Here is a 12,387-nt window from a genome sequence, read left to right as displayed (position 1 = left end):
AACCTCAATAGTTGCACAAGCCCCATAGGAAATGGAGCCATCAGTTCCTGAAAAGTCCTGGAATGGTGCCTTATCCATAGTTTGAAATGATAGAAACATTCCAATCAATTTTGCACGGGTCAAAGAAAACCATGTTTCTGCAAACATGTTCCAACATCATGTCCCTTATTTATTTACAATGCCAGATATGAGCAGGCTTCTGGTGCTGGTGGAATGCAGCCGACCTGGAAACATTTCTGGCTGTTCAGTTACACTTTGAAGTTGTTAAAATTTTCCAGAGTAAATATCCCAAATTTCTGATAACACGAGGTACATTATGTACAGCAAACGCACTAGGTTAAAACAGAGTCAAGCTCCTGGAAACAAGGTGGCAGTGTTCAGTTCTAAAAACTACTCCCATTATCCCTACTGGAAATGGGGTGGGGGAGGGGGAAGCTTTGAAATCAGGATAAGGTTCCTCATGACTTTCCTTGTGAACAGGGGCCTTAGATCAGCCTGCAATGGGCATGAGAGAGATTCACGTTGGCCCAGTGGGATAAATAATGAAACACAATGCATAATTGTCAGTAAGTTCTTAGAACCTTCTCAGACCCAAGCCAGCATGCAGAATGCATTCCCCCCAGGCTCCACAGGGTCACAAGGGAGGTAACCAAGTGCTGGGATGAGTAAATAGACACGATTGTACAGAGCTCCTGTCATTATAACAACCCTCTGGAAAAATGGGAATTCCATTTTGCACAGCTGCCTTCCTGACTCTGTTGGCAAAGAATAAATGGTCTGTGCAAACAGCAATCCTGAGCAGGCCAATTTAGCTCCTCATTCTACAGTTCAACCACAGAACTGGCTGCAGAATTAACTTTGGAAATCAATACTCTTTATTCTCATTTACCTGAACATGTATATTCCAGTCATAAGAAGAATGCTTCATGAAATGCAATATTTACAAAAGAGAAGTAATGTCACCGAACATCCAATTATGTTACAGTTATAGAATTAGCAGGACCCTGGCACCAGGGGGTGGAAATGGAGCTGTGGTTCTTATGAGACAGGTGTCAAACTCTACAACTTTAGGGACCAGTGAGGTGTGCTTCACAATACCAAAGGCTGAGCTAACTCTAAGGATGTCCCAAATGGTGGAGGGGTGAGTCCAGACTGTTTCCTGTTATACCTGCCCAACTACAAGGGCAATCAGGGGCTGACCAAACAAACAAAAAAATAATACTGTCATTTCCCAAAGTGCCTAACTTTTTTCAGGATCGGTTCGTGATTTTGTTCCTATTACGTCAGTTGACACAGCACAAGCCCTGGAGGCAGAAGACGTGAGTATGGCCCTGACTTCCCAATGACTAGCTAAGTATGTGGGCAGAGTCCTAGGTAATTGCCTGATTTAAGGTCTTTCTTCCGGCCACCCCCATCCCTTAGCATGAGCTCTTTTTATATCCCTCATAGCACTTAATAAAACTTTTCATTCGTTTTCTTTTTAACTTTTGATTTATTTTTGGCTGTGCTGAGTCTTCATGCTTTGCAGGCTTTTCTCTAGTTGAGGCGAGCAGGAGCTACTGTCTAGGTGCACAGGTGGTTTCTCTTGTGGAGCACAGGTTCCAGGGCACACAGGGCTTCAATAATTGGGGCCCCTAGGCTCTGGGGAAGAGGCTCAATAGTTGTGGTGCACAGGTTTAGTTGTTCCTCGGAATGTGGGATCTTCCCAGTTCAGGGATCGAACCCATGTCTCCTGCATTGGCAGGCAGATTCTTTACCACTAAGCCATCTATTTTTATGTTCTTATTTATTTACTGACTCTACCACAACTACACAAATTACATAAGGGCAGAAAACAAGTCTGTCACATTCTACTTTCTACCTCCCAGGACTTTGCTCCTGTCTGGGAGCAAAGTCAAAATAAACATTTAATAAATGTTGAAGAAATCAGTCTTCGAATTACTTTTTCTCAAGGGAATACTATCACCTTCCTAAGACCCTTTTAATATCAAATGAGATTATACATTAAAGCTTTTTATGAGTAAATGCATAATTAAAATGAGCTATTGTTACTGTTTACTCCACCTAAGGCCTTTTAGTTCCAGAGAGAAGAGTACTCTTGCCTGGGAAATCCCATGGACAGAGAAGCCTGGCAGGCCACAGTCCACGGGGTCCCAAAGAGTCATCCACAACTTAGTGACTAAACAACAGCAACAATAATACCATTTAGAAGACAATCTTTCATCTGAGTTCAAATACAATTCTTCATTACCTGAGAGGATAAACTTAAACTGTTTATGGTACACTATGTTTTTGTCTCACATTTATAAGAAAATACATTTGAACTCCATTTTTGTTGGGAGTAAGATGTTAAACTTTAATTCAGAATCTCTTTAGAAAGGAAAGACATTAAAAATATAAACCAGGATTTTTAAGCCACAGTCGCTAGTGGAGGGACTATTTAGAGAATTTCCTAAGAGTCTTGAATAAAGCATGTCATCCAAAAAAATCTTTGCTGTCCCTTTGGGAATTCCAACTATTTAGGGTTACATGATATTACTCCAATGCATATGTAGCTTACTGCTAGTCAACTGCACAAATGTCATCATTTCCACTAGACAGATTCTCAGAAACAAGCATAAATATCAGAGATAGAAAAATAATTTTATTGCTGTAAAAAGCCCCAGCCAGATCCCTGCTTATCTATGTTGAAAGACCAGTTGCGTAGAAGAAGTTCCAGTTTATATTTTTAGGAGACTATGAGAAAAGCATCCAAAAGGACATCAATGGGACATTTCTCCCATGTTTTTATTTAAAATTGGCTTCTCATTGCTTCAGAATTTAGCCATTTTGTGCTTTCTAAATAATATTTTGAGAAATGCATAATAAGATTAGTCATATTTTGTCATTAAAATCAAGTTTAGATCAATTCAATTCATTCAAAGGACACATTGATTAAGTACTTTGTTTTGTTGTTGAGTTACTGAGCCATGCCCAACTCTTTTGTGACCCCCATGGATGGTAACCCACCAGGCTCCTCTGTCCATGAGATTTCCCAGGCAAGAATATTAGAGTGGGTTTCCATTTCCTTGCCCAGAGGATCTTCCTGATCCAGGGATTGAACCTCCATCTCCTGCATTGCAGGCTGGTTCTTTACCACTGAGCCACCTGGGAAGCCTGATTAAGCACTTATTGCATGTTAATTTAAGCATTGCTGTGGACACAGCATAGCACAAAGAAGCTCTCAGTGTACCAGGGAAAAACCTGGGTACATGATGTTGGACATGAAACATTAGAAGCAGGAAATGGCAACCCACTCCAGTATTCTTGCCTGGAAAATTCCATGAACAGAGGAACCTGACCAGTTACAACCCATGAGGTCACAGACAGGCAGACATGACTGAGCGGGACAGAATGCTTTAAGGGGCCAGAGGAGGAGTGCTCCTTCAGTACCACTCAACTAAGTAGGTCAGTTCAGTTCAGTTCAATTCAGTCACTCAGTTGTGTCCAACTCTTTGCGACCCCATGAACCGCAGCACGCAGGCCTCCCTGTCTATCACCAACTCCCGGAGTCTACCCAAACCCATGTCCATCAAGTCGGTGCTGCCATCCAACCATCTCATCCTCTGTCATCCCCTTCTCCTCCTGCCCTCAATCTTTCCCAGCATCAGGGTATTTTCAAATGAGTCAGCCCTTCACATCAGGTGGCCAAAGTATTGGAGTTTCAGCTTCAACATCAGTCCTTCTAATGAACACCCAGGACTGATCTCCTTTAGAATGGACTGGTTGGATCCCCTTGCAGTCCTAGGGACTCTCAAGAGTCTTCTCCAACACCACAGTTCAAAACCATCAGCTCTTCGGCGCTCAGCTTTCTGCACGGTCCAACTCTCACATCCCTACATGACCACTGGAAAAACCATAGCCTTGACTAGACGGACCTTTGTTGGTAAAGTAATGTCTCTGCTTTTTAATATGCTGTCCAGGTTGGTCATAACTTTCCTTCCAAGAAGTAAGTGTATTTTAATTTCACGGCTGCAATCACCATCTGCAGTGATTTTGGAGCCCCCCAAAATAAAGTCAGCCATTGTTTCCACTGTTTCCCTATCTATTTCCCATGAAGTGATGGGACCAGATGCCATGATCTTCATTTTCTGAATGTTGGGCTTTAAGCCAACTTTTTCACTTTCCTCTTTCACTTTCATCAAGAGGCTCTTTAGTTCTTCTTCACTTTCTGCCATAAGGGTGGTGTCATCTGAATATCTGAGGTGATTGATATTTCTCCCGGCAATCTTGACTCCAGCTTGTGCTTCATCCAGCTCAGCGTTTCTCATGAGGTACTCTGCATGTAAGTTAAATAAGCAGGGTGACAACATACAGCCTTGACGTACTCCTTTTCCTATTTGGAACCAGTCTGTTGTTCCATGTCCAGTTCTAACTGTTGCTTCCTGACCTACATACAGATTTCTCAAGAGGCAGGTCAGGTGGTCTGGTACTCCCATCTCTCTCAGAATTTTCCACAGTTTATGGTCATCTACACAGTCAAAGGCTTTGGCATAGTCAATAAAGCAGAAATAGATGTTTTTCTGGAACTCTCTTGCTTTTTCCATGATCCAGCAGATGTTGGCAATTTGATCTCTGGTTCCTCTGCCTTTTCTAAAACCAGCTTAAACATCAGGAAGTTTACAGTTCACATATTGCTGAAGCCTGACTTGGAGAATTTTGAGCATTATTTTACTAGCGAGTGAGATGAGTGCAATTGTGCAGTAGTTTGAGCATCCTTTGGCATTGCCTTTCTCTGGGATTGGAATGAAAACTGACCTTTTCCAGTCCTGTGGCCACTGCTGAATTTTCCAAATTTGCTGGCGTATTGAGTGCAGCACTTTCACAGTGTCATCTTTCAGGATTTGAAATAGCTGAGCTGGAATTCCATCACCTCCACTAGCTTTGTTAGTAGTGATGCTTCCTAAAGCCCATTCGAATTCACATTCCAGGATGTCTGGCTCAATGAAACTAAGCAGGTCAAGGAGTAATTAATTCCTGTATCAAGTGCATCACCCTTGCATCCTGTAGAGTGAATTCTAACCAAGCCTAGACAGTTGTTACAATCAAGCAGTCCCATTACTTTCTTTAGCAAAGCCTTTCTTGATTACCTTTCAAGAATCCACTGTTAATATTTACATCTTTGCAGTTCCCCTTCTCATGTCTTTCTTACCTGTATAATAATTCCAGGCACAATATTTTCAACATTTGCCTACCAGTAATCTGAATAGAATAACCTTTCTCAAAAGGGTCTAACCAGAACTCATCTGGGGAGGAAATTTTTAATTTCCTTCACTTTTTTGATTGTTACTTAGGTTTATGGAATCTGTAGGACAAATTCAAAGGTTTCTGGAGATCTGGGCAATAACAGAATTACATTTATTAAGTCTTCATGCAGTACTCTTGTCATTTTTGTGTCTGTCTTCTTTCCATATTTAACTGTTTTCTTCTTCTGATATAAGCTTTATTACTTTGTCAACTCCAAAACTATAAAGTTCTCAGGCATTTCTTAATTTCCTCAATAAATGATTAATTTAAATGAAACATGAAAAGAGTCCTTTTAACCTAATGTTCATTCTTACCCCTAAGGCCAAAAGTTAGATCAAAATACTCTGACTCTTTCTGCTTTGCACAGCTGTAGTTACTGGGATGAAACTGAGAAGAAGTAGCCAGTGATCTGGGCTGTGAAATTCTGGGCAGTCTAGTGAAGACTCCAGAAGGACTTGAGGAAAAAATAGTAGGCACACCTTTTTTGTGTCTGTGGACATTGGCATGTTTTCAAAGGACAGACTTATGGCTCTCATCTGATTCTCAGAAAGCTATAAGACGGATGAAGAAAGGTTAAGGATCATCTGACCAGAAGTAATGATATTCACATAATTAAGGGCGCTTAATCATTTATATAGTGACAATGCTTGTCCATCTCTCACCAAGTTCTCCTTTCTCTTTAAATCCTTATTTATTCTCTCTCTGATTTTAGCCTTTTATCTCTTGATATTCATGAGAGCCAGTCCAGAACTCAAAAAGTTAGGAACTCACCAGGCACAGAGAGATTAACAAACTGGTATGACTTTCAAGTCCGATGGAGGATGATAGAAAAGACAGTTATGAGGGGAGCTGGATTGTCCATGCTCTTATCGTCTTCCTCAGTTCAGTTCAGTTCAGTCACTCAGTTGTGTCCGACTCTTTGCAACCCCATGAATCGCAGCACTCCAGGCCTCCCTGTCCATCACCAACTCCCGGAGCTCACTCAGACTCACATCCATCGAGTCAGTGATGCCATCCAGCCATCTCATCCTCTGTCGTCCCCTTCTCCTCCTGCCCCCAATCCGTCCCATATCCTTGACTAGATGGATTCAAGGTTTCCCTGGTGGCTCAAAGGTAAAGAATCTGCCTGCCAACACAGAAGATGCAAGAGGCACAGGTTCAGTCCCTGCATTGAAAAGATCCCCTGGAGAAGGGAATGGCTACCCACCCCAGTATTCTTGCCTGGAGAAGTCCATGGACAGAGGAGCTTGGTGGACTACAGTCCATGGGGTGGCAAAGAGTCGGACACACTGAACAACTAACACTGTTAGTAATTCAAGATACCTGTGGAGGACCACAACTCTCTCCTAACCTCCACAGTCCCCTCTACTTCCCCAACAACTCACTTTGCCATTTGAATATTGTGTTTTGGCTGCAAGCAGCAGGAAATAGGACACCATCTTGAAAATCCACGTCCTACACCACATCTCACTCAAAGTGCTGACAGCAGATGGGATAAGGAAATAAGAAGATGGCAGTATTAATATTTGGAAAGCACACTTGAACACAAAGCTTTTTATTTACATGAAGCCCTTCCTTCACAACTCTTACCTTCAGTTCAGTTCAGTTCAGTCACTCAGTCATGTCCCACGCTTTGCGACCCCATGAATCAAAGCACGCCAGGCCTCCCTGTTCATCACCAATTCCTGGAGTTCATTCAGACTCACGTCCATCGAGTCCGTGATGCCATCCAGCCATCTCATCCTTGGTCGTCCCCTTCTCCTCCTGCCCCAAATCCCTCCCAGCATCAGAGTTTTTTCCAATGAGTCAACTTTTTGCATGAGGTGGCCAAACTACTGGAGTTTCAGCTTTAGCATCATTCCTTCCAAAGAAATCCCAGGGCTGATCTCCTTCAGAATGGACTGGTTGGATCTCCTTGCAGTCCAAGGGATTCTCAAGAGTCTTCTCCAACACCACAGTTCAAAAGTGTCAATTCTTCAGCGCTCAGCCTTCTTCACAGTCCAACTCTCACATCCATACATGACCACTGGAAAAACCATAGCCTTGACTAGATGGACCTTAGTCGGCAAAGTAATGTCTCTGCTTTTGAATATACTATCTAGGTTGGTCATAACTTTTCTTCCAAGGAGTAAGCATCTTTTAGTTTCATGGCTGCAGTCACCATCTGCAGTGATTCTGGAGCCCCCCAAAATAAAGTCTGACACTGTTTCCACTGTTTCCCCATCTATTTCCCATGAAGTGATGGGACTGGATGCCATGATCTTCGTTTTCTGAATGTTGAGCTTTAGGCCAACTTTTTCGCTCTCCTCTTTCACTTTCATCAAGAGGCTTTTTAGCTCCTCTTCACTTTCTGCCATAAGGGTGGTGTCATCTGCATACCTGAGGTTATTGATATTTCTCCTGGCAATCTTGATTCCAGCTTGTGTACTCTGCATAGAAGTTAAATAAGCAGGGTGACAATATACAGCCTTGACGTACTCCTTTTCCTATTTGGAACCAGTCTGTTGTTCCATGTCCAGTTCTAACTGTTGCTTCCTGACCTGCATACAGATTTCTCAAGAGGCAGGTCAGGTGGTCTGGTATTCCCATCTTTCAGAATTTTCCAGTTTATTTTGATCCACTTAGGATGACTCATTGCTCCAAACCATTGTTGAACATCTTTAGTACTGGTCTAGTCTCGTTGGTACAATGAAAATGTTCTCAGTGTTGGTTGCAGTTTATCCCAGTAAGACCTATGTTAGACTTCAATCTACAGTACAATATTAAATTTGTGCTGTTTTATATGCTTTTTGCTTTTTGTTTGTTTGTTTGTTTGTTTTGGCCATGCCATGCAGCTTATGGGATCTTAATTCCCCAACCAAGGAATGAACCCAGGTCCTCACTGGTGAGAACGTGAAGTCCTTACCACTGGACTACCAAGGAACACTCAAATTTGTGCTGTTTTAAACCACTGAATTTGTAGCAGTTTGTTATGGCAGCAATAGAAAATGAGAGACAGTCCTAGATCTGCCCCTATATCACCTATAGTAGTTGAAGTCTTTATGCCACAATGCCTTCAACTCTAAGTGGAGATTAACATAGACTTCTTCAGGAATAAATATATCCCTTTGTTAGTTCTGATGATTGTTATTAATTATTTGCTAGTTTTTATATTTAAAACTGCCATTAATGGTAATATCAGTAGTTACACTGTCTTTTGTTTTACCTCAGCCACTACTTGAATTCCACTACTTGGCTTTTTTTGTTGTCATTCCAACAGGCAATTGAACAAATATTTACTGAGGGTCTGCCCTTGCAAGGCATTTTCGTTAGTTATAGATGAAAGTTTACCTGTACTTGAGGATTTTTAAAAATAGTTTTTCAGATCCCAAATAGGCAAAACTTAAGCCATTTTCTTGAATTTTTCCAAGTTTTGCTGACTTGACTAGGCGTGTTGAGGTCTGTTGCATGTTTATTGGTTCATTTCAAATCTTTATTTAAAATGTACATATGCACGATGAATAATATTAACTTATTTTATAACATTGATAAGTTCCAAAAAATAATAAACATGCAGCAAGATTTTGAAGTAAGCTTAAAAAAATTTATCATGACCACTATTGAATATTGGTATTATGTTTGCGCTAAATTGCTTCAGTCATGTCTGATTCTGTGCAACCCAATGGACTGTAGCCAGCCAGGCTCCTCTGTCCATGGGATTCTCCAGGCAAGAATACTGGAGAGGGTTGCCATTTCCTCCTCCAGAGGATCTTCCTGACCCAGGGATCAAACCCATGTCTCTCACATCTCCTGCTTTGGCAGGTGGGTTCTTTACCACTAGCACCACCTGGGAACAAATGATATATTAAAATAAGGGTAAGTAGATGAGGCCATAGATAGGGACAGGGTTGGTTTCATGTTGATTGTTGGATGATGGGTGTATTGGAGCTTATTATAATATTTTATCTGATTATATATCAATGTGAAATTCTTCACAATATGAAATTTAAAAAACAGTGCACATTAGAAAAGGCTCCCAGATGACTCAGTGGTAAAGGGCTTGCCTGCCAGTGGAGGAGACATGGGTTCAGTCCCTGGTCAGGAAGATAGTCTGGAGGAGGAAATGGAAGCACACTCCAGTATTCTTGCCTGGAAAATCTCATGGACAGAGGAGACTGGTGGGCTACAGTCCATGGAGTCGCAGAGAGTTGGACATGACTGAGCACACACACAAATGCACGTTAAAAAGGGTGGCCAGATTTTTTTTACTTAATGCCGATTCAAAGGAAAGTTAGAAACTACTTTCTTTTTATGAGTTGATTCTTAATGTCATCTTCTTCTTTTCATTTTCCCTATTTCAGACATCCTAGTTCAGACCATCTTCATGTGGTCTCTGGTTTCTTGAAATCAACTCCTACCTAATTCCTCATACTTGGACATCTCCCCAAATCCATCCCTTTTACCATTGTCATGATATTCTTTATGCTATTCTAACATCCATAAACTAGTCAAGGTCATTGTGAATGTAAATTCCTCTGTCATTTTTTTTTAAAGAGTTTCTTATCCTTTGGCTCAAACTCTCTTTTTCATTTCTCTCTAATCCACTAGATTCTAGAAAGTCCAGTCTTTCCATTTTTCTGAAGATGTCATGTTGCTTCTTGTCATACATAAACAATCCTTCTCTTCTTCCTGTGGTCCGATTCTGCCAATATTTTAAGATTGATTCATTTCCCTAAATAACCATTTTGTTTTTGGATGCTCAAATAAATGGATTATAAAAGACACATGTAAACCTTTCATAACTTTAAAAATACATAGGTCACTTAAAATATATTTGATCTTAAAAATACACATGTAATTATACATATTTTCCCCCTTAATAAGTTCATGGTGTTTACTTAATTGCATCAACTTGTTAGTGTCGATTACAGAGGCCCTGGTCATTTTGAATATTCTAAATGAAAGTACCTAATAGAATTTTTGCTTCCTCTAATCTAGGTTTTAGCATTAGATCATTAAATCTAAACGAAACTTGCTATTCTATCATTTTTAGGTGTTAACTTAGAGGTAACGTTTTACCTTTTGCCAGGTTCAAAGTCTCTCTAAAGGTAAACAACCAAATGGCAAACACAATGAAAAATATAAGATGGATGACCTTCTTTGTTTTTCTTACAGTTTGGAATCCAGCACCTTTCTGAGATTCTTTTTCCTGCTGTGGACTAAGGCTGCCTAGAGAGTGGTGAGCAGGCAGGCTCCCTAAGCATTTCCTCTGGGGCCATTGTCCCCTGTACAATGATCTCCATAAAGCCCTGCTTGGGTTAACCTCAAAGGAATGCTGTTTGCCTGAGGCCAAGACCTCTACAGCACATCCATGAGAGTCAGCAGTGTAGCAGGCTACATTATCAATCTACAGAGCCATACAAGGGCCCCTTGATGGGTTAAAAAACATCTTAAGTCCAAGGCATCATGAGATTAGGGGTAAAAATGGATTTCAACTTTAAAATGCAAGCACATTATCTAATATAGGGTCTCTGTTCTCAATTAAAAAAAATTTTTTTGCTTTGTCCAGAATATTTCTACTAAAAACACTAAATATTATAGTACCTCAATTTCTATCCCATTACATTAGCTTTTTACAGATGGACCTTACCACTTTTTTTGCTTTTCTTGAGGTCTTAGCTACTCAAAAAGACTAAGATCTAGCCAAATGTGTGGACAGCCTTGGCAATGATGTGTGAGTTGTCCACTCTGAAAGCCTCTGTGTAGTCCTGGGGTGACTTCAACATGCAATTTAATGACCTCTCCCTTCTTAGCCCCCTTTCTGTTTGTAAACTCTTCCTTTAGCGTCCGTGACACTAACCTCCTTGTTCTCCCACCTCTTCAACTTCAGAATCCTTTTTCAGTCCACTTATTCATGTTGATTTTAAAAACTATAGTCTTTTTTTTTAAAAAATTGGAACATAATTGATTTACAATGTTATGTTAGTTTCTGTGATATAACAAAGCAAATCAGCTATATGTATACACATACCCCTCTCTCTTGAACCTCCCTTCCACCCACTCACCCCATCCCACCCTTCTAGGTCATCACAGAGCACCAAGCCGAGATCCCTGTACTATACAGCAGCTTCCCTTTAGCTATCTAGTTTACGCATGCTCGTGTATTTATGTCAAACCTAGTCTCCCAGTTCATCCCACCCCCACCTCCCCCACCCTGTGTCCACGTGCCCTTTTTTCTATGTCTGTGTCTCTATCCCTGCCCTGCAAAAAGTTCATCTGTACCATTTTTCTGGATTCCACATATATACGTTAGTCTTGACACATGCACAACAAACTCTCCCCCTATTCACTTAAAATTACTTTTCTGTACTTTCTGCCACCAACACTTCATTTTCACCCAAACAACAGCTTTTTCCTAGTTTCATTCCCTGCAGTGTTCTGTCTAGTCACCTCTGAGATACTCTCAGCATCAAAAAACCTCTTTCTGGTAAGGATGTGCAGCTTCAAAAATTCTCCTCGTTCACTGCTGGTGAAAATGCAAAATGGTACAGCCTCTTCTAAGACAGTTTGGCATGAAAATCAGTAGATCAAATATTGTCAAACTTACCTTCTATAGTGAAAGTGTTAGTCACTAACACTGTTCAACTGTTTGTGACCCCATGGACAATAGCCCACCAGGCTTCTCTGGACATGGAATTCTCCAGGCAGGAACACTGGATTGGGGTGCCATTTCCTTCTCCAATGCAGGAAAGTGAAAAGTGAGAGTGAAGTCACTCAGTCGTGTCCTACCCTTCGCGATCCCATGGACTGCAGCCTACCAGGCTCCTCCGTCCGTGGGATTTTCCAGGCAAGAGTAGTGGAGACTTCTTCTTCTAGTATGTCCTTAGTCTTTCCCTCTTTCAACCAGTTCCCCTCTTGGCATAAATATGCTTAACTATTTTCCCATCTTAAAAGAATTTCTCTTTGACCCCTATCACTCTTCCATTGATTGGCAAGCTATAAACATCACTTGGTTGTAGTGGTCAGGACATTCAAAATGTAAGTGAAAAAAAAAAAAAAACCTCAAATTGAACTGGCTTAGACAAAAACTGGGGTTTATGTACTCCCACAACACAAGGAAGT

The 12,387-nt window shown here is 41.0% G+C and overlaps 1 long non-coding RNA gene across 1 annotated transcript in view; it reads right to left on the bottom strand.

Annotated features, from left to right (window-relative positions):
- LOC138446646 (uncharacterized) overlaps positions 1-12,173 on the bottom strand; it is a 120,474-nt gene extending 108,301 nt beyond the window's left edge. Inside the window, exon 1 of the long non-coding RNA XR_011259488.1 lies at positions 11,873-12,173. This is a non-coding gene — a long non-coding RNA (uncharacterized lncRNA). The remainder of the gene's footprint in view (positions 1-11,872) is intronic.
- Positions 12,174-12,387: the final 214 nt, after the last annotated feature.

The sequence above is a fragment of the Ovis canadensis genome, chromosome 10 (genome assembly GCF_042477335.2).
Source record: "Ovis canadensis isolate MfBH-ARS-UI-01 breed Bighorn chromosome 10, ARS-UI_OviCan_v2, whole genome shotgun sequence".
NCBI classification, from domain to species: Eukaryota; Metazoa; Chordata; class Mammalia; order Artiodactyla; family Bovidae; genus Ovis; species Ovis canadensis.
Note: the sequence above shows the minus strand (reverse complement) of the source record. Positions and strands in the feature narration are given on the sequence as shown.